We start from the raw sequence: 23,177 nt of genomic DNA on the forward strand, positions 1-23,177 counted from the left end.
ATCACAACCAGTTTCATAGAATTTACAGTGCAGAAGGAGGCCATTCAGCCCATCGAAGTCTGCACCGGCTCTTGGAAAGAGCACCCCACCCAAGGTCAACACCTCCACCCTATCCCCATAATCCAGTAACCCCACCCAACACTAAGGGCATTTTTGGACACTAAGGGGCAATTTAGCACGGCCAATCCATCTTTGGACTGTGGGAGGAAACCGGAGCACCCGGAGGAAACCCACGCACACACGGGAGGATGAACTTCAGTTTGGGTGCTGAAGCAGGCAAGATACCTGCATGAAGGGAACCAGCTATTTCTGATAGGTTAAAGGGTCATTGATTTAGCCATTTTAATGAAAACACTAAAGCCCAGTTTGAAATTCATTTTAAAATGGATTTCATCACAGGACTGCAAACATCAGCTTAGATTACAGAAACACACAGCTTGCAGTAACAAAAGAACAGATTTCGAAACATCGACAGGCTAGCTCGAGACCAATGCAACATTTGTACTGAAAGGTTAAATTGCTGTTATAAACCGCCCATTGTTCTAATGAACAGAATTGCACGGTAGCATAGTGGTTGGCACAACTGCTTCACAGCTCCAGGGTCCCAGGTTCGATTCCGGCTTGGGTCACTGTCTGTGCAGAGTCTGCACATCCTCCCCGTGTGTGCGTGGGTTTCCTCCGGGTGCTCCGGTTTCCTCCCACAGTCCAAAGATGTGCAGGTTGGGTGGATTGGCCATGATAAATTGCCCATAGTGTCCAAAATTGCCCTGAGTGTTAGAACATAGAACATAGAACATAGAACAGTACAGCACAGAACAGGCCCTTCGGCCTCGATGTTGTGCCGAGCAATGATCACCCTACTCAAACCCACGTATCCACCCTATACCCTTAACCCAACAACCCCCCCCTTAACCTTACTTTTTAGGACACTACGGGCAATCTAGCATGGCCAATCCACCTAACCCGCACATCTTTGGACTGTGGGAGGAAACCGGAGCACCTGGAGGAAACCCACGCACACACGGGGAGGACGTGCAGACTCCACACAGACAGTGACCCGGCCGGGAATCGAACCTGGGACCCTGGAGCTGTGAAGCATTTATGCTAACCACCATGCTACCGTGCTGAGTGAGTGGGGTTACTGGGTTATGGGGATCGGGTAGAGGTGTGGGCTTGGGTAGGGTGCTCTTTCCAGGAGCTGGTGCAGACTTGATGGGCCGAATGGCCTCCTTCTGTACTGTAAATTCTATTAAAGTTCAAATTAGTTTCATTTGAAGGATTAAAGAGTCCCACAATCTGATCAAGGTCAAAATGAGCACCACAGCGAACATGAATCTACCATTAGAATCTTAGATTTTACAGTACAGAAGGAGGCTATTCGGCCCATCGAGTCTGCGCCGGCTTTTTTGAAAGAGCACCCTACCCAAGCCCCCCCCCCCCATCCCATCCCCATCCCCATAACCCAGTAACCCCATCCAACTCTAAGGGAAATTTTAGACACTAAGGGCAATTTACCATGGCCAATCCACCTAACCTGCACATCTGTGGACTGTGGGAGAAAACCGGAGCACCCGGAGGAAACCTGCGCACACACGGGGAGGATGTGCAGGCTCCGCATAGACAGTGACGCAGCCGGAATTCGAACCTGGGACGCTGGAGCTGTGAAGCAATTGTACTAACCACTGTGCTACCGTACTGCCCCTAAAATATGTTCAAAATATGAATAGTATAACAGTCAGTGAATATTAAACTTGATAAAAAGTGTGAGTTTCATCCGAACACATAAAAACACCCAAGGACGCAACATATTCACAGCTATGTTGCACATTGAGGGTTGACAACTAACCATCCAATCAAATGTATTTGAAACTCACCCAAACCAATCAGTCTGACACACGGATAGGTACAGATGGTTTCAGGTTGGTAACATTTTCCTTAAAGATAGAGGTCCGGGCAGCCATTTTCATTCTAGAATCACTTTATACTACTTTGCCTAGCTGTCTCCTCTCTTAATTTCGTATTTTCATATTTCGAGTCTAATTCTTAAGTCCGCGCAAGCTGTTCGCTCCGAGCAAGAAACAATTACTGTATTTTGAAAATTCAATTTGTTTGTAAACCACTAAGTTAATTATATCTCTTAAAAGCCACAGGGGCTTTCTGTGCATTTTTGATTTGTAACTACAAAAAGGTTTCAAACTCTCAATTATAATCAATAGGCACAAGAAAAGGTTTAATTCCGCACCCGAGATGTGTAGCTTAAATTTCTACTCAGTTAAAAGTGTATACGAGACTGCACTTAAACCGCACGGTAGATTTCAACACTGACATATATATATAGAACATAGAAAAATCCAGCACAGAACAGGAACTTCGGCCTACGATTTTGTCCTAGATTGAGAACAAATTAATCTACACCGATACGGCCGATAATTGCCGACAGTTGCCTGTCGGGTCTTCCAAAATCACCTCTGGGAGGCAGGACTCCAACCTTAGTGCCAACATCCGGATCTGCGAAATAGGCCGATACAGCCCACATTCTGTAGGATCCTCAAGGATCAGGCTAGTAGAGGCCTGCGCAAGTGTAATGGGTAATGAACCCCGAGGCAAAGAGTCCTTAAACATATCTAAAATTAGAGGGAACAATTGCTTCACAAAATTCTTGGAAAACTCACTGGGGAAACTCGGAGTTTTACCCGTCGGGAGCCAACCCAATACATTACCGAATTTCCCTTCACCGTGCAGGGTACACCACCTCAAATCAGACTCCGCTTTTATGCAGGGCGGCTTTGGCCTTGTTGATTGCTGCCAGCTCATTTGCCAGCTCCGCTCTCACATCCTGATAAAGCTTGATGGGTTCGGCCTTCCAACTTCTTCGCCCGTCTCAGGAACCGCTCCTATTCTTGGGAGCTGTGAGACTTCACAATTACTGCTCGCGGTGGGCCGTTGGGACAGGGCTTCTGTCGTCGTGTCCCGTGGGCTTGACCCAGCACCCGGGACGGGGATGTGAGTTCACCCCCCCCCCCACAGGCAACTCCACAAATTGGACATTTTGTCTCTTTGAACGATTCTCCAAATCATTCAAGTTTTCCGTTCGCACTTTAGTCGCCTCAGCCATCGAAGGCATCTCCATTTCCAAAGGGGAGATCTGGTCATTATGCCTCGAAAGAGACGCCTTCTATTACAGGGCCATGCGCTTTCACCATTTTCATCGAGTTGCAGTGGTTCCCCCAACAACACGGGGCAGCACGGTAGCATGGTGGTTAGCATATATGCTTCACAGCTCCAGCCCCTCAGAATCAAGGTTTGCTTGATTCCACACGAAAATTGAGTTCTCAGATGACCGGGGAGTCCAATGTATGACCGCAAGTCTCTGTCACAGGGCGGGGAAGGTGGTGTAAGGAGGAATAGGTGGGGTGCCCGCATTGCCACATGTGCTTTTCACTATCGATGTTCAGCTTACTCTTAGTGATGAAACTAAAGGTGTTCCGTTCCTTCTCAGATACCTTCCCCCCCCTCTACTTTGGGCCAGGGATTCCCAGGTGACAATGGGAACGTTGTGCTTTTGCAAGGCGACCTTGAGGGTATCGTTGAAGTGCTTTCTCCGCGGCTCGCTTGTCTCGTTGCCATGTCGATCTTCCAGGTAGAGTCGCATATCAGGTATGTGTATGATGCGACCTGCCCAGCGACCCTGATCTAACAGGGTGAACGCTTTGACCGCTGTGGATGCATAATTAATCAGCATCAAAGCGAAGATCGGGCTGGCAGCGGCCCCCACCCCCGCGATTCTCCGGCCCGCAGTGGGCCGAGTGGCCGCCCGTTCTCGGCTAGTCCCGCCGGCGTATGTTACCACAGGTATTTGATGGCGGGACCTGGCTGTGCGAGCGGCTTCCGAGGTCCTCGGGGAGGGGGGGGATCTGGCCCCGGAGGGGGGGAGGGGGGTGCCCCCACGGTGGCCTGGCCCGCGATCGGGGCCCACCGATCCGCGCGTGCGCCAACTCGTGCCGGGCGGTGGAGGCCCTTCGGCGCCAAGCCCCTTCCCCGCCAGCTGACATACCGCAAGCCACTCCGGGGCCGGCCTAGCCCCTGGAGGCGGGGAGGATTCCGCACCTTCTGGGCGGCCCGACGCCAGAGTGGTTCACGCCACCCCTCGCTGCTGGGACCCCCCCGTCCCTCCGGGTAGGGGAGAATCCTACCCCTTAACTGTAAGCCAACAGTGGTACACTACCCATAATGCTCACTGGAGTAGCAGGCGTATTTTAAGAAACAAAACCATTCTGCTTGGAGAGGTTTGCGTAAGCTACTGGAGGCTGAATTTTGTGGTAATTTGCGGCAATTTCAGGCGAGCCAGGGGAGATCAGTAAATCCCACTCGGTCTTGACTGCTGCCCCTTCTGAGTTCACCTGAGGAAGGAGCAGTGCTCCGAAAGCTAGTGTTTGAAACAAACCTGTCGGACTCTAACCTGGTGTTGTCAGACTTCTTACTGTGCCCACCCCAGTCCAACGCCGGCATCTCCACATCACGGTCACCTTCTGAGTGCATGGCAATCCACGGGGTTTTGCCATGCTGCATAAATCCCGGCCAACCTGTCGCCTCCACCTTTCAGCCCCAATAATAACTCAGCTTCCATTGAACATTTCATGAAGTAGACCGTCGGAGTTGACTGGTGCTGGCTTAACCTAAGGATCACCAAACCCCAGGCAAGTACGGGAACTGAACCAGCGCCGCTGGCCTCGCTCTGCATCACCGACCAGCTGTCCAGACAACTGAGCTAAACCGACCCCATGAGGAACAGGCCTTTCAGCCCCTCGAGCCTGCTCCACTATTCAATGGGATCGTGGATTATCCAACATTCCTCATTCCTGCCGTTTCCACGTAGACCTTGATTCCCTAACTGATCGAGGATCTGTCTATCTCAGCCTTAAATATAGCCCATACAGTGCAGTAGGAGGCCACTCGGCCCATCGAGTCTGCACCCACTTAAGCCCTCACTTCCACCCTATCGCCGTAACCCCTCCTAACCTTTTTGGACACCAAGGGACAATTTAGCACGGCCAATCCACCTAACCTGCACGTCTTTGGACTGCGGGAGGAAACCGGAGCACCCGGAGGAAACCCACGCAGACACGGGGAGAAGGTGCAGACTCCGCACAGACAGTGACCCAAGCCGGGAATCGAACCTGGGACCCTGGCGATGTGAAGCCACACTGATATCCACTTTTGCTACCGTGCTGCCCTGGATATACACAAGGACTCTGCCCCCACAGCTCTCTGTGGCAAGGAGTTCCAAAGACAACCTTCTGAGAGAAGTATTTCTCCTCACATGAGTCTCAGATTGCCACCCCTTTATTTGACCTCTGGTCCTCGACTCTCGACCTTTACCCTGTCAAGCCCCGGAGGAATCCTCTACCCCGCAATGAGATCAGCTCTCACTCGTCTCAATTCCAAGGAGTAGAATCCCAACCTTTTGCTAACAAGGCAACCCCTCCATTCCGGGATCACCTTGGTGAACCAGCTTCCCTGAGGCCAGCTCCGAAGAAATAACATCGAACCTCAAGTAAGGGGACCAAAACTGCGCCCAGAACCCTGGAGGTGGGGTGGGATTCTCCATCTCGCCAGCCCCGTTTTCTGGCACGCGCGAACCCGCAGGCGTGGGCGCGCTGCCGGCGAAGCGGACCACCCCACCGATAGACAATCCCGCAGCTAGTCACGCCAGTATCTTGTCCAGTTGTAGCAAAACTTAAAGTGCATTCTATTAGCCTGCCCAATGATCTGCTGTATCGGAGTGCTAGCTTTCTGATGTTTCATACGCTTAATCCCTTTGTGTTTAAGCTTTCTGCAGTTTTAAATAATACTCTGGAGTGAAAGTAATTGATCTCCTACAATTAGAACATAGAACAGAGAACAGTACAGCACAGAACAGGCCCTTCGGCCCTCAATGTTGTGCCGAGCCTTGTCTGAAACCAAGATCAAGCTATCCCACTCACCATCATTCTGGTGTGCTCCATGTGCCTATCCAATAACCGCTTGAAAGTTCCTAAAGTGTCCGACTCCACTATCACAGCAGGCAGTCCATTCCACACCCTAACCACTCTCTGAGTAAAGAACCTACCTCGGACATCCCTCCTATATCTCCCACCCTGAATCTTATAGTTATGCCCCCTTGTAACAGCTACATCCACCCGAGGAAATAGTCTCTGAATGTCCACTCTATCTATCCCCTTCATCATCTTATACACCTCTATTAAGTCGCCTCTCATCCTCCTCTGCTCCAATGAGAAAAGCCCTAGCTCCCTCAACCTTTCCTCATAAGACCTACCCTCCAAACCAGGCAGCATCCAGGTAAATCTCCTTTGCGCCCTTTCCAATCCAATTATACAAGTGTTTTACAAAAGAGGTAATCCAGGCAATAACTAACACGATGAGCAGTAACGTTCACACAGTTTCAACCGCAGTGATGTACTTACCTCTTTTTTCTTCAGGAAGCGAATTATTGTGCTCAGATGAGAATCAACGTTGGCGTGACAATGGCTTTCAAGCTCTTGAATGAGGATCGACTGACAGCCTGTGTGTAAAGAATCATTCGTAGCTCCCTGAAAAAGAGAGAAACCTGCTGATCCAGGGGCACGATACACTGGAGAACATTTAACGTGCGATACGTAAACTGCACACCCAGCATAAAATACAGCAAACACAGTCCAGAATGGGAGATGTATCATCAGCATTGGCTCGAGGATTGCAATCTATTTTATCAATCTGCTTGTGTCGATGCTCCCTCTCTCTTTCTGCCTCTGTCCCACACTTAGCAACAGCCCAGGAAGCTCAGGGAATTGTTCCCCAGGATCTTCATTGGTGTCCCACTGCAGGTTAACCATGAAAACCATGCACTTCATTCGTGGATCGCCCTAGTCAGGACCGAGATATGATCCAGCCAGCTGATAGCTTGGAGGTGAATCGAAACTGGGTGATCTACCCTCCTTGGAGAACTGCCTTTGCGCAATGTGTCTCTCTGAGGATTGTACCTTGCTGTAGTCATTTGATATTTGAGGTCACCTTTGGTAAAACAAAAGCATCGCGGGCAGCACACGAGGTTAGCGCTGTGGCTTCACAGCGCCTAGGTTCGATTCCCGGCTTGGGTCACTGTCTGTGCGGAGTCTGCACGTTCTCCCCCGTATCTGCGTGGGTTTCCTCCGGGTGCTCCGGTTTCCTCCCACAGTCCAAAGACATGCAAGTTAGGAGGATTGGCCGTGCTAAATTGCCCTTAGTGACCACAAAGGTCAGGAGGGGCGATTGGGTTACGGGGATAGGGTGGAGGTGAGGGCTTAAGTGGGCCGGTGCAGACTCGATGGGCCCAATGGCCTCCTTCTGCACTGTATGTTCTATGGTCATTGGACAGAAGCCATTTAATGCACCAAATTTGAACATACTCCAGATTCCGCTCATGAAGCAGACTAGCTGGTCAGAAGTTGCATCCTGTTGTAGTTGTCTCAGAAAGAGGTCCAGAAACATGTGCACCTGAACAGTAACTATTATAGTGTTATGGGCCAGGGTTTGAAGAACAACACAGTATATTATGGAGTGCACCTGACCTGTTTCGGATTTTGCTTACAATCAGCATAAGAGCCTGCTTTCTGGTGTTATTCAACGGACGTCTTAGGCACATTCAATCCACAAAGAAGCTTTATTCTACGGATTTAGTTAACATTTTTATAAACTCACACAGTAAGAATTATTATTAACAACAAACAGAAACACCCGACACAGCTACAGTAATCAACGTATAATCCATAATGAATTCCTCCTTTAACTGTTCCAATTCATTAACAAAATCCAAGTAAAACCAGACACCCCTTTTCAAAGGTGCGACCCAACACATGGCATTCTTACTGGAATAAGACTTGTTATTGATACTGTCATGTGAGAGTACCTTTAAGAAATCCGTGTTTATAAATGTGTGTGCATATAAATATCTGTAGTGAGAGTACCTTTAAGAAATGAGTGTTTATAAATGGGTGTGTATCGAAATATCTGTAGTGAGTACCTTTAAGAAATGGGTGTTTATAAATGGGTGTGCATATAAAAAGGAATCGAACCTGGGGCCCTGGAGCTGTGAAGCAATTGAAATGAAAAAATGAAAATGAAAATCGCTTATTGTCACGAGTAGGCTTCAATGAAGTTACTGTGAAAAGCCCCTAGTCGCCACATTCCGGCGCCTGTTCGGGGAGGCTGTTACGGGAATCGAACCGTGCTGCTGGCTTGCCTTGGTCTGCTTTACAAAGCCAGCGATTAGCCCTGTGAGCTAAACAGCCCCATAAGGGTTGTGCTATGCACAAGGTTACCATGCTGCCCTTGATGTGGCTTGATAGACGGCTATATTGCTCTTTGACTTACGATGACAAGAACAAGCCTGTACTAATCGATAAATTATTTGAAATGCGCAATATGCAAGGGTCAGAAACCCCAAATCAATGCCTGATACTCTGCTGTCGTGCTCTTTAACGTATGACAACATTAGAACAACCCGGGCCTAGTGGCATTCCAGCCTCTATGCTGAGACTGGGGTCACAATACAATTGAATGAACTAATAATTCTTACAAAAATACCCAAAAGTCTTTGGCCGTTGCTGCCCAATAATTAGTGGCCAGGTTGTAAATGTAAAGACAATTACTTTTTAATTAGAACAGGTCCTGTAAGTGAAAATGCAGCAAATACACTAGTTAACTATCTAATTCCTAATCCCCATTTTAACTTTCCCCCCACCCTCTACAGACACACACACACACACACACACACATGAGACAGATAAACACAGAGTTGGAAGAAAAGAATGGGTGTTCCCAGCACCTTACTCTTCTTCAGACTTTGCTTTCAGTTCGAGGTTTTTAATGTAGATTCAGTCGGGCCTCTTTTTTATATCTCTTCAACCTTTCTGGAGAGAGACAGAGAAAGGAGAGAGAGAGAGGGGAAGACAGAGAGAGAGGGGAAGAGAGAAAGAGACAGAGAGAGAGAGAGAGAGAGAAGAGAAAAAGAGACGAGAGAGAGAGAAGAGGAGAGGAGAGAGAGAGAGAGAGAGGGGAAGAGAGAAAGAGAAAAGAGAGAGAGAGAGGAGAAAAAGAGAAAAGAGTGAGAGGAGAGGAGAGAGAGAGAGCGAGGGGAAGAGAGAAAGAGAAAGAGAGAGAGAGAAGAGAAAAAGAGATAAGAGAGAGAGAAGAGGAGAGGAGAGAGAGAGAGAGGGGAAGAGAGAAAGAGAAAGAGAGAGAGAGAGAGAGAGAATAGAAAAAGAGATAAGAGAGAGAGAAGAGGAGAGAGAGAGAGGGGAAGAGAGAAGAGAGAGAAGAGAAGAGAGGAGAGAGGGGAAGAGAGGAGAGAGAGAGAGGGAGAGAGAAGAGAGAAAGCGAGAAGAGAAAGAGAGAAAGAGGAGAGAGAGAGAAAGAGAAGAACGAGAAGAGAGAGAGGAGAGAGAGAGAGGGGGACGAAAGGAGAGAGACAGAGAGAGAGAGGAGAGAGAAAAGAGAGAGGAGAGGAGAGAGAAAGAGAGGGGAAGAGAGGAATAGAGAGAGAGGAGAGGAGAGTGAGTGAGAGAGGGGAAGTGAGGAGAGAGAGGAGAAGAGGAGAGGAGAGAGAGGGGAGAGAGAGAGAGAGACGGGAAGAGAGAAGAGAGAGAGAGGGAGACGAGGAGAGGAGAGAGAGAGAGCGGGAAAGAGAGGAGAGAGAGAGTAGAGAGAGAAGAGGAGAGAGAGAGGGGAAGAGAGGAGAGAGAGAAGAGAGAGAAAAGAGAAGAGGAGAGAGAGAGAGAGAGTTCTGCAGCAGGATTCTCCGCCCAACCAGCCTCATATTTCATTGCACCCCACGGGCTGTGGGATCCTCTGTTCCGGTTGTCCGCCAATGGGGTTTTCCATTGTGACCGTCCGACACCTTCGGAAACCCGCGGATGGGGTTGCACATGCTGGTGAACCCTGCCGACGGAGAAGCCCAAAGCTGGGCCTTGGAGCCTGGAATGGTCTTCCTATAGATCCCTTCATTCAGATTCTTTGCAGCTTCGCGTCTGCATCACTCACAGTCTTTCCGGAGAGAGAGAGAAAAGCAGGTCCTTGTCTTTCTGTGTCCAGAACCCAACTATTCCCTCAAGTGTCTGAGGACCATCCCACTGGGATAGAATCCAATCATCACCTGTTACCAGGAAGAGTACGGTCTTTTGGCCAATTCATTGGTAACCAATCAATCACACCGAGCACCCCTTCAATCTCTCTCTCTGATGCCAAAAGGTTTTAGCCTCCAGTTCAAACTAGCAGAGATTAGCAGATTGTTCTCCCCCTGTAACTTCTGAATTCCTCATCCTCTTTGCTGCTTGACTCAAACATACATGTCCATTAGAACATAGAACATAGAAAATACAGCACAGAACACGCCCTTCGGCCCACGATGTTGTGCTGAACTTTTGTCCCAGATTAAGAACAAATTAATCTTCACCCCATTATTCTACCCTAATCCATGTACCTATCCAATAGCCGCTTGAAGGTCCCCAATGTTTCCGACTCAACTACTTCCACAGGCAGTGCATTCCATGCCCCCACTACTCTCTGGGTAAAGAACCTACCTCTGACATCCCCTCTATATCTTCCACCATTTATCTTAAATTTATGTCCCCTTGTAATGGTTTGTTCAACCCGGGGAAAAAGTCTCTGACTGTCTACTCTATCTATTCCGCTGATCATCTTATAAACCTCTATCAAGTCGCCCCTCATCCTTCTCCGTTCTAATGAGAAAAGGCCCAGCACCCTCAACCTTTCCTCGTATGACCTACTCTCCATTCCAGGCAACATCCTGGTAAATCTCCTTTGCACCTTTTCCAAAGCTTCCACATCCTTCCTAAAATGAGGTGACCAGAACTGCACACAGTACTCCAAATGTGGCCTGACCAAGGTTTTGTACAGCTGCATCATCACCTCACGGCTCTTGAATTCAATCCCTCTGCTAATGAACGCTAGCACACCATAGGCCTTCTTCACAGCTCTATCCACTTGAGTGGCAACTTTCAAAGATCTATGAACATAGACCCCAAGATCTCTCTGCTCCTCCACATTGCCAAGAACCCTACCGTTAACCCTGTATTAATCACCCCTGGGTATAAAATGACAATGGCAAAATAAAAGGAAGGAGAAAATAAGAGAATAAATAGAAAGAACCCTCACAACAACAACAAGCCTGTACTTAATTAATAATTTATTTGAAATGCACAATATGCAAGGCACAAAACTCCCCAAATTACTGCCGGCCAATCTGTTGTAGTGCTTTTAACTTTTAAGAACAGCAAGCCTGTAGTAATTGATAAATTGCAATCAAAATCTACGGACAGGATTCTCCGCTCCCGGGACGAAGTGCCCGCGCCGTCGTGAATGCCGTCGCTTTTCACGATGGCGCAAACAGGGCCCGGGCAAGACGTATTCTGGCCCCCACAGGGGGCCAGCACGCCGCTGGAGCGGTTCACGCCACTCCATGTCGCCACGCCAACCCGCGCATGCGCAGTTGGGGCAGCTCATTCCTGCGCATGCGCAGTTGGGCCGCGCCATCCTGTGCATGCACGGGGAACTTCTTATGTGCGCCGGTCCCTCACCAACATGGCGCCGTGGTTCTGGGGCCGACCGCGGAAGGAGGTAGGCCCGGAGGGGGAGAGGCTGGCCCGCCAATCAGTTGGCCCTGATCACGGGCCAGACCCCATCGGAGGCCCCCCTCCCGGTGAAGGAGCCCTCTCCCCTCTCACAGGCCCCCCCCCCAGCGTTCCCGCAGAGTTTCCGCCGGAAGCGACCAGGGATGGACAGCGCCGACAGGACCCTGTCGTGTTGTACCGGCCACTCGGCCCATCCGGGCCGGAGAATTGTCGCTCGCCGTTTGCAGCGATTCTCCCAGCAGCCCGGTACGATTCGCGCGGTGTTGATTTTGGCGGGGGGGGGGGGGGAATCGCGATTCGCACGGTGCCCCAGCCAATCTCCCACCCGGCGTGGGGGGGGGGAGAATACCACCCTACCTGTTACCAGCTTGATTGGAGAGATGGTCAATATTGCGATCTCTGTGTCTTGATGCAACATGAACTGGCTGATGAACCACAAGATGGAGAAAGCAGACGATGATGTGCCTGCGGTATAGCACAAACCCGTGCAGGCCAGAATAAGCCAGAATAAGCCAGTGCAGGAGCAAATACTCCAATGAAGTGGACTGTCTAGTCCACGTCTAATATCAGTGGCTTTGCTGGCAACTATCTTGCAGAATTCCATTATTCAAATGTGCAGCAGAGTAACAAGAAACTTTCTGAAGGCCAGTAAAGAGGGATGGGAGATGACGGTAATTTGCAGGTTAGAATATCTGCATACGACCACCAGCCATTTTATCGGACCAGCATATGTTCTCTCGTGGAAAGCCGAATTTAGACTGAAGAACATGGCAGAGGGGGAGATTTTAAAGATTTTCTTGCTCCATCAATTATTTGCAATCCATGGCAATGTAGATGGGGGTTTTTTTGCACTTGACCTGATCAATCACATCATCGTAGATAAACTCTCGTCAATGTGCACCTGCAATTGTCAGTGTTGCTGAACTTGTCAACTGTCCCTGGCTCATCGTATTTCATTTTTCATTCTTTTAATGCAGAGAAAGCCCGTTCACCGGAAGTTTTTGTGACTGGTAAAAAATATCTTCAGGGGGCAGCACGGTGGCGCAGTGGGTTAGCACTGCTGCCTCACGGGGCTGAGGTCCCAGGTTCGATCCCGGCTCTGGCTCACTGTCCGTGTGGAGTTTGCACATTCTCCCCCGTGTCTGCGTGGGTTTCGCCCCCACACAACCCCAAAAGATGTCCAGGGTAGATGGATTGGCCACGCTAAATTGGAGAAAAATAATTGGGTACACTTCAGGATGGTTTCCACATTTGGAAAGGTTATCTGCAAGCCAACACGTACAAGTGTGGAGAAATCAGCCGATGATCCCAAAGCACAGAGGATCCTCAGTGGGGGTGATCCTGTTGTGATCACAGAGCCTGTCCCCTGCAATCAGCTTCGCAGCAGCATCAGTTCAGATTGTGAGCATGGCTCCTGGCACCGAGATTCAATGGGAATGACAGGTGATATACCTTCAATTCACTGAGAGGCAGAGAGAGTGAGTGAACATTAGGCTTTACTAGTCATGAACTTGCCCAGCCAGAGTCGGTTGTACAGATGAATGCTGCCCACAGGCGGCTGGCCTATATATGGCCCCGGTGAGGGCGGAGCCAGAGCCCACCGGGGTTACAGCACAGCACCTGGAAGCAGCTCGTATCACCACTTCCAGGTCATAGGTTACAGTATCATGCATGCATTAGGTGAATACATTCACCACAACAGGGATAACTGAATATTTAACATTGAAATGTTCAGAGACTGGGTTCCCTGTGTTAGAAGCTTTACATAGAACAGTACAGCAGAGAACAGGCCCTTCGGCCCTCAATGTTGTGCCGAGCCATGATCACCCTACTCAAACCCACGTATCCACCTTATACCCGTAACCCAACAACCCCCCCCCCCCTTAACCTTACTTTTATTAGGACACTACGGGCAATTTAGCATGGCCAATCCACCTAACCCGCACATCTTTGGACTGTGGGAGGAAACCGGAGCACCCGGAGGAAACCCACGCACACAGGGGGAGGACGTGCAGACTCCGCACAGACAGTGACCCAGTGGGGAATCGAACCTGGGACCCTGGAGCTGTGAAGCATTTATGCTAACCACCATGCTACCCTGCTGCCCTCATCCTGACCCAAATGCCTTATTCCTTATTACCGATCAGTACCTGCTTTGATTTGCGTTTGACCATGTCGTTGACCTTTCTCATGAATTTTGTACACACGGCGCAGGTGTCGTCATCCTGAAAAACAGGAATGAATTTGTTGGAATTGCGGCTCACGGCGAATATCCCTTTGTCACAATCCAGCTGTGACAATGGGGCATCAAATTAGCAAAAACATTTCTATTATTCCACACGTCCTCCCCGTTTTCTTCCACCTCCTCTCCTCACGAGGCTATGAGTCCTGGGTATGTGACTCAACCGAGCTTCGTGAATATACAAGCCAGGACCGTGGGCGTTGGTCATTTGACTACTGTACTGTCACAATGAACATCCACAGGCAAGAATTAACAGGTGGAACGTGTGCAGTGCAATAACATGTCGGTGCTTTTTAAATGCTTTATAAACAACAGGTTTCGTTATGACAGGTAGTCGCTGAGTGACAGCAAAACACTGCAGCTAAATGCATCCCCGTCATGTACAAATTGCCAGGTTGCATGATATGGCTTTATGACTAAACTATGGATGTGAAGGTTAGTAGTTATGTCATACAGCGGAGGTCACTTAACACACAGGGCAGAACAAAACCTGTGATCATGAGTTACAGCTCTGTATGCTTCAGCTACCCCACACATTGCTCTAAGCAAGTAGAGAAGAGGAGAAAATGTTGGGGGGGAAACATGCACAACAAATTCGGAAGAAACTTGTGCGCATAGGACCATAAGACATAGGAGCAGAATTAGGTCCATCGATTCAATCATGGCTGATATGTTTCTCATCCCCATTCTCCTGCCTTCTCCCCAATAACCCCTGATCCCCTTATTAATCAAGAACCTATCTATCTCTGTCTTAAAGGCACTCAGTGATTTGGCCTCCACAGCCTTCTGCGGAAAAGAGTTCCACAGATTCACCACCCTCTGGCTGAAGGAATTCCTCCTCATCTGTGTTTTGAAGGATTGTCCCTTTACTCTGAGATTATGTTGGCATGGGAGTGCCCGTTTAAGGAATGTTTTTGTCTCATCACATGGCTTCGGTGATGTCATTGTGTGGGTGGAGCTGGGCTGGGATTTGGTTTTACTTCGGCCTTGGTTTGGGGCTTGTTTGTGGCTCTGAGATGTTTGCTTCCGTTTTCACATTTGGGCTGCTGTATTCAGACAGGTATCTTGTCCTGTCTCTCTATCTGCATTTTAAAAGCTGTGTCCAGATTACTTGATAACTTAAAAGAAATAATTGTTTTCTGGAAGGAAACAGGAGCATCCATACCTGGTCTTGAGTGCTGTGTGCTGAGCCACACCTTTGAAAAGGGGATGCTAGTTTACGGGATCTTGTTATTGAGTTGGAACAGTTAAAGGAGGGAATTTATTCAGGGTGATACATAGAGTACTGTAGCTGCGTGGGGTATTTCTATTTGTAGTTGATAAAAACGCTTACTGTGTGTGTTTATAAAAATGTTAACTAAATTCGTAGAATAAAGCTTTGTTTTCGATTAAAAGTTCTTCAGGCCTCTGTTAAATAACACCTGAAAGGCAGGCCCTTGTAACAAAAATTAATAAACAGTTGTAGGTCAGGTGAACTTTATGATATACTTTGGAGTTTTCTAAACTCTCGCCCATAACAAATTGGGGGCTCGTCCGGGATAAAAGTCGATCTTTCGTCATTGGGTTGCCTTTGTGAGGGGTGAGCATATTTGTGGTTGCTTTTCAGGTGCGGTATTCTAGTTTAAGTGGGGAGTGTGTTGTGGACAATGGCTCTTTCAGAGGCTCTGATCCTTTTGGGGGTGGAGAAGGTCACACGCAGTACCTTACGGACAGAGACTAAAAAAAGGCTTTGAGATTCAGCAAAAACATTGCCTGACAAAATACGAAAAGAAGAGGTAATTGCGGCGGTAGCTGAGCATCTAAAATTGCCCGAGACGCAGTCAGAATCATTGGAAATGGCAAGAATTCAATTACAGGTCAAGCAGCTTGAGCATGAAAAAGAATGAAAGCAGCTTGAAGACGAAACGAGGGAAAAATGAAAGAGAAAGGGAGGCGCAGATCAGGGAAAAAGAAAAGGAGAGAAGAAAGGGAATAAGAACGAATAGCCTTAGCAGAACAAAAAGAAAGAGAAAGGGAGGTACAGATCAGGGAAAAAGAAAAAGAGAGGCTTTGAACTTCAGAAAATGGCCATGAAACGAGCATGTCCATTAAAATTGGCGGATGTAAAAAAAAAAGTACAGTTTAAGGACAGTGTTGAGGATAGTGAGAAAGTGCGTCATAGTCGAAGGCTTGGTGGGGACCTATTTAATTATGTCCAAGCATTGCTATTGGATAAAGCTGAGAATTCTGAGTTACTCAGCAACTCCGGCAGATAGAGAAAGTGAGGTAACGCTTCCTGAGCATGAATTTCCAGCAGAACTGAAGAAATTATAGAAGAGGGAACAGAGATAAGGGGCGTAATTCAGCAGACCGAAGTTGCAGGCCAATATTAGGCACCTATGGCTGGGGGTTTCACGACGGCCATGTTGGCACACAGCGCCAAAACTACACCCCATGGGATTCCCTTCAGTACTGGCTACCCAGCCATCTGATTTGCCCGGCTCACACCTCAGCTGCTTGCCGCTAACAAGGCGGGACTGTTTCCCAGCATTCCTTCACCACCCACTCCCAGTCAACAGACAGGCATGGCAGCACATGCTCCTCGCTTCGAGGATGCCGAGATAACAAGGCTGCTCAATGGGAGGCAGGGCACACTGTTCCCCTAAGGGGGGGGGGGGGTCAGAGGACCAGCAGCATGGTCAGCCATGCCACCTTCGGGAGGCAGTGCGGGCGGCATGACAAGGAGGACCACTGTCCAATGTCAGAAGACCAACCATCGAACTGCAAGGGTGTTATCACCACTCTCCTGGCATCCGTTCTGCCTGCCACGCTTCAAATTCCTGAACCCCACATATCATTGGCTGACGCGTCGGGCCCTCCCCGCATCCAATTTTCCTGCTTGTTCCTCAGAACCCCTTGGCACCCACCAGCGCAACCCCTTCATACCCAGGTGTGGTGCCAACACATGCCACCTGCTGTAGACATTCCTGACCATCAGACGTACATCACAAAACCTTCTCTTTGTCCCTGCAGCAGAAGATAGCCCATAATAAGTGGGAAAGGGCAAAGCCGGGGGGGGGGGGGGGGAGGGGGGGGGAGGGGGGGGGGAGGGGGGGGGAGGAATCCCAGAGACGCGAGTCCTCACCCTCTGTGAGGAACGGGCCCTGGAATTTGCGGTGTTGCCCGGAGATAGAAGATAGAACAGTACAGCACAGAACAGGCCCTTCGGCCCTCAATGTTGTGCCGAGCAATGATCACCCTACTCAAGTCAACCTATCCACGTAACCCAACAACCCCCCCCCCCCCCCCATTAACCTTATTATTTAGGACACTAAGGGCAATTTAGCACAGCCAATCAACCTAACCCGCACATCTTTGAACTGTGGGAGGAAACCGGAGCACCCGGAGGAAACCCACGCACACACAGGGAGGATGTGCAGACTCCGCACAGACAGTGACCCAAGCCGGGAATCGAACCTGGGACCCTGGAGCTGCGAAGCATTTATGCTAACCACCATGCTACCGTGCTGCCCTGAGGAGAGAGAGCAGTCAACGGCAGCGAGGTTGTCCTGCGCCGCAAGGGAGCGGCTCCTCTGCCCCTTCACGCAGATGACCTGTCTCAAGTGAGTTGTTCTTGTCAGACAAAATGGTCCTTCCCACTCCCTGACCAGACCTCCATTGTCTTGTAGGATCACCATCTGATGAAGTTGGCCCTTCCGGAGTCATGCACCTACCACCCCCCCTCCCCCCCTCACCCCTCCCCCGCCCCACATCCAAGAGAATACCTCAACACCTCGGAGATGATTTGGAGTTGGGGACCAAGGGCAATGTGTCCAAGTTTGCAGATGATACTAAAATGAGTGGTGAAGCAAAAAGTGCAGAGGATACTGGAAGTCCGCAGAGGGATTTGGATAGGTTAAGTGAATGGGCTCGGGTCTGGCAGATGGAATACAATGTTGACAAATGTGAGGTAGGAATAACAGCAAACGGGAGTATTATTTAAATGATAAAATATTAAAGCATGCCGCTGTGCAGAGAGACCTGGGTGTGCTAGTGCATGAGTCACAGAAAGTTGGGTTACAGGTGCAACAGGTGATTAAGAAGGCAAATGGAATTTTGTCCTTCATTGCTAGAGGGATGGAGTTTAAGACTGGGGAGGTTATGCTGCAATTGTATAAGGTGTTAGTGAGGCCACACCTGGAGTATTGTGTTCAGTTTTGGTCTCCTTGCCTGAGAAAGGACGTACTGGCGCTGGAGGGTGTGCAGAGGAGATTCACTAGGTTAATCCCAGAGCTGAAGGGGTTGGATTATGAGGAAAAGTACTCGTTGGAATTTAGAAGGATGAGGGGGGATCTTATAGAAACATATAAAATTATGAAGGGAATAGATAGGATCGATGCTAGGTTGTTTCCACTGGCGGGTGACAGCAGAACTAGGGGGCATAGCCTCAAGATAAGGGGAAGTAGATTTAGGACTGAGTTTAGGAGGAACTTCTTCACCCAAAGGGTTGTGAATCTATGGAATTCCTTGCCCAGTGAAGCAGTTGAGGCTCCTTCATCAGATATTTTCAAGATAAAGATCTCATCTACATCAGACTCCTATTTATTGGCTACAGCTCCGCCTTCAACACCATAATCCCAGCCAAGCTCATATCAAAGCTGCAAAACCTTGACTTTCTGACCCACAACCACAGTCAGTGAGGATAAGCAATAACTTTCTCCACGATAGTCCTCAATACCGGGGCCCCACAAGGCTGCGTGCTTAGCCCCCTACTCTACTCCCTGTACACACATGACTGCGTGCAAAATTTGGCTCCAACTCCATCTACAAGTTCGCTGATGACACGACTGTAGTAGGTCAGATCTTGAATAACGACGAGTCAGAATACAGGAGGGAGATTGAGAACCTAGTGGAGTGGTGTAACGACAACAATCTCTCCCTCAATGCCAGCACAACTAAAGAGCTGGTCATTGACTTCAGGAAGCAAAGTACTGTACACACCCCTGTCAGCATCAACGGAGCCGAGGTGGAGATGGTTAGCAGTTTCAAATTCCGAGGGGTACACATCACCAACAATCTGTCCTGGTCCACTCACGTCGACGCTATCACCAAGAAAGCACAACAGCGCCTATACTTCCTCAGGAAACTAAGGAAATTTGGCATGTCCACATTAACCCGTACCAACTTTTACAGATGCACCATAGAAAGCATCCTATCTGGCTGCATCACAGCCTGGTATGGCAACTGCTCGGCCCAGGACCACAAGAAACTTCAGAGAGTCGTGAACACCGCCCAGTCCATCACACAAACCTGCCTCCCATCCATTGATTCCATCTACACCTCCCGCTGCCTGGGGAAAGCGGGCAGCATAATCAAGGATCCCTCCCACTCGGCTTACTCACTCTTCCAACTTCTTCCATCGGGCAGGAGATTCAGAAGTCTGAGAACACGCACGAGCAGACTCAAAAACAGCTTCTTCCCCACTGTCACCAGACTCCTAAACGACCCTCTTATGGACTGACCTGATCTCTCCACACTTTTTCTCTACTGAGTTAGCGGTACACTCCTGTATGCTTCACCCGATGTGTATATCTCCGTGTTTACATTGTGTATTTTCTGTTTGCCCTGTGTATTTTCAATTCATGTATGGAATGATACAGAGGGCTGGTTTAGCTCAGTGGGCTAGACAGCTGGTTTGTGATGCAGAACAAAGCCAGCAGCGTGGGTTCAATTCCCGTACCAGCCGAGAATTCTGAATTCTCCCTCTGTACCCGAACAGGCGCCGGAATGTGGCGACGAGGAGCATTTTCACAGCAACTTCATTGCAGTTTTAATGCAAGCCGACTTGTGACAATAAAGATTATTATTATCTGTCTCAGCTGTACGCAGAAAAAACTTTTTACTGTACCTCGGTTCACGTGACAATAAACCAATTCAATTCCCTAGTCAGGGAGTAGAATCCTTTCCTGTGAATTTGGGGTTCTCCCATGTCTCCCTGGTGCTCAGAGGCCGACATGTGGGCCATCGATTGCCTCCTGGACCTGGGGCACACTGACGATGGTGGCAGATTCTGCAGCTCAGGCATGAGCTTGGTGCCAAGTCGAAGTTGTGATGCCCGGGCATACAAACCATCTGTCACCTCCCTTTTACCTGTGGGCGAAAGGTTGTGATATGCCACACAGGTCCCCGCTCAAGCTATGATATGGCCTGGCGACGTAGACGTTGAGGTCTACGGTGACCTTCACGGCCACCGAGGGGGCGGGCGTCATCCTCCAAGGGGTGCCATGTGCAGGTGGCACAGGTGCCGCACTGTCTCCCTCTGTTCAGACTCAGTATTCCGCGGCATCTGCTGTCTGTCAGCCCACTGAAGGACCATGGACTCCTATACACCCTGGTATGTCGTTAACCTCGCCCTCTGACCCCTCCTACTCAGCCTGAGTGCAGCCAGGTCTCCTGAGTGGGCGACGACCACCTGTGCATAATAATATTGGTGTCACAAGGAGGCTTACATGAACACTGCAATGAAGTTACTGTGACAATCCCCCTCGTCGCCACATTCCGGCGCCTGTTCGGGTACAGAGGGAGAATTCAGAATTCTCAGCTGGTACGTGAATTGAACCCAAGCTGCTGGCCTTGTTCTGCCTCTATGTCATGTGAGAGTACCTTTAAGAAATGGGTGTTTATAAATGGGTGTGTATATAAATATCTGTAGTGAGAGTACCTTTAAGAAATGGGTGTTTATAAATGGGTGTGTATATAAATATCTGCAGTGAGAGTACCTTTAAGAAAGTAGTGTTTATTACTGCAGTGATGTCAGAGAGTGGGTGGAACTGGGCTGTCTGTCAGCTTTTTACTTTCATTTTAGGCTGTTTGCTGCAGGGTGTGTTTTAGTTTCGTTTTCAGAGCTGGATAGCTGCAGTCACAGCCAGAAGGTGTATGAATCTCTCTGTAATCTAAAGACTGTAAATCGATCCTGGTGATTTAAAACTAATAACAGTGGTGACTTTAACCTGACGTGCTTCTGGTAAAAGGTGTTTTAAGTCTTCTGGATGTTAAAAAGAAAGCTTAAAGGATTACTTAGTGTTGTATTCTTTGTGGGTTGTATTTGAATTGATGGTTGCTAAGATGTTCACTGTATGTTTTAAAAAGGTTAACTTGAGTTCATAGAATAAACATTGTTTTGCTTTAAAAAATACTTTTCCATTGCTGCTGTCCCACACCTGTAGAGTGGGCTGTGTGCTCCCCATACCACAAATCTAGTAAAAGTTGTGGGTCAGGTGAACTCCATGATACACTTTGGGGTTCTCTAAACCCTGGCCCATAACAGCCTCACAAAGCAGCTGTCTAGCCCACTGTGCTAGACCAGCCCCTTGTTAGTTCTGCAGTGAAGATACTGTGAAAATCTGGTTCCGGCTCGAGCCTGGGTTGGCGCTGATGCCATCTCGGGTGCCATAAGCACAACTAGGGTAGCCACCGTGGTATCCATACACCAGCAAATATAGTTTGAGCCGGAGGGAATTGGAAAAGGAGAGAGACCAGCAATCCATTGAGCTTCCATCCCAGGACCCTCAAGTCCCCAAACCTTACCCACTCTTGCCATGACTGTCCCGCTTTCTCTCATGGTGCCATCTGGCAAGCCAGTTGTGCTGGCCAACCTGGCTCTGCACACTCATTGCCGGCCACTACAGGAGCCCCTAGTCCCCAAACCTCTGCCGGAAGCACTAGGGAGGCCATGCTCCGCTCATCCACACACTTACCCTTGGGCCATGATGTCCAGTCGGGGAACACTTCAGCAGTCAAGGGCTTTCAGCCTCTGATCTCCGGGTAAACGTTCTCCAAGGCGGCCTTCAGGACGCACGGCAACGCAGAATCGCCGAGCAGAAACCCATAGCCAAGTTCCGCACGCATGATTTCGGCCTCAACCGGGACCTGGGATTCATGTCGCATTACATTCACCCCCCACCATCTGGCCTGGGCTTGCGAAATCCTACCAACTGTCCTGGCTTGAGACAATTCACACCTCTTTAACCGGCTCCATCTGGACCTGTAAAGACTTAATTACCTGCAAATGCTCGCATTCTAAGCATTGTGTGGCATCTTTGACTTTGTTTCTGGAACCTACCTCTTCATTCACCTGAGGAAGGAGCTGCGCTCCGAAAACTAATGATTCAAAACAAACCTGTTGGACTTTAACCTGGTGTTGTAAGACTTCTTACTGGACCTGCCCTTTGGCAGTGAGGAAATCCTCAGTGGTGAAGCCATGTTCTTTACTATTTGATTGTTGGCAGCCGCCTCTATGGTACTACCGCTCCTGGAGTTCCAGCACAGTGATTAGGCATCAACGTTTGTTGGACATGCAATGCACTAACTGTCATGAGAGTGTCGCTTTGATGGCTGCTCATATTACTGCAGTGATGTCAGAGTGTGAGTGGAGCTGGACTGCCTGTCCGCTTTTTACTTTCGTTTTAGGCTGTTTGCTTAAACAGGGTGTGTTTTAGTTTCGTTTTCAGTGTTGGAGCTGAAGCCAGACAAAGCAGCTGTATTGCTGTTCTCTCTGCCATCAAAAGACCATCTCTTGATCATTTGTTGAATTCAGAATTATAAATGTTCTCAGTAGTGAATGTAAACATAATGTGCTTCTGGTAAAATGTGTTTTAAGTCTTATAGATGTTAAAAGGAAAGCTTAAAGGATTACTTAGTGTTGTATTTTTTGGGGGTTGTATTTGAATTAATGGTTGCTGAGATGTATGTTTCAAAAAGGTTAACTTGCGTTCGGAGAATAAACATTGTTTTGTTTTAAAAATACTTTTCCATTTCTGCTGTACCACACCTGTAGAGTGAGCCGTGTGCTCCCCATACCACAATCTATTAAAAGTTGTGGGTCAGGTGAACTCCGTGATACACTTTGGGGTTCTCTAAACCCTGGTCCATAACATACCAACCTCTGAGACATGACACCTGTGCCTTTGAGGAGGCACTTGAGAGTTTAGGATCGTGAAGTGGTCTCACAATTCACAGTCTAATTCCTCGTTTGAAATAGCTCGATTCGCGGCACAACGCGGTCACTGAATGACGCGGGGGGAGGGAGGATCAAATCAGAAGTTCTACGGTGTGAGAGAAGGCAGGGGAGATTGACTTGCAATGGGGAAAGGCCAAAAAGGAGAATTAAAGAGGCAAAAAAAATGAGAAAACGTGAGAGTGAAACAGAAAGTGAAAAAAAGAGACAGAAAGAAAGAGGCGTCAGACTCGCGTTTACATCGTGGTTTCCATGACTACTAGATATCTCAAAG

Source organism: Scyliorhinus canicula, chromosome 26, assembly GCF_902713615.1.
Source record: "Scyliorhinus canicula chromosome 26, sScyCan1.1, whole genome shotgun sequence".
Classification (NCBI taxonomy): domain Eukaryota; kingdom Metazoa; phylum Chordata; class Chondrichthyes; order Carcharhiniformes; family Scyliorhinidae; genus Scyliorhinus; species Scyliorhinus canicula.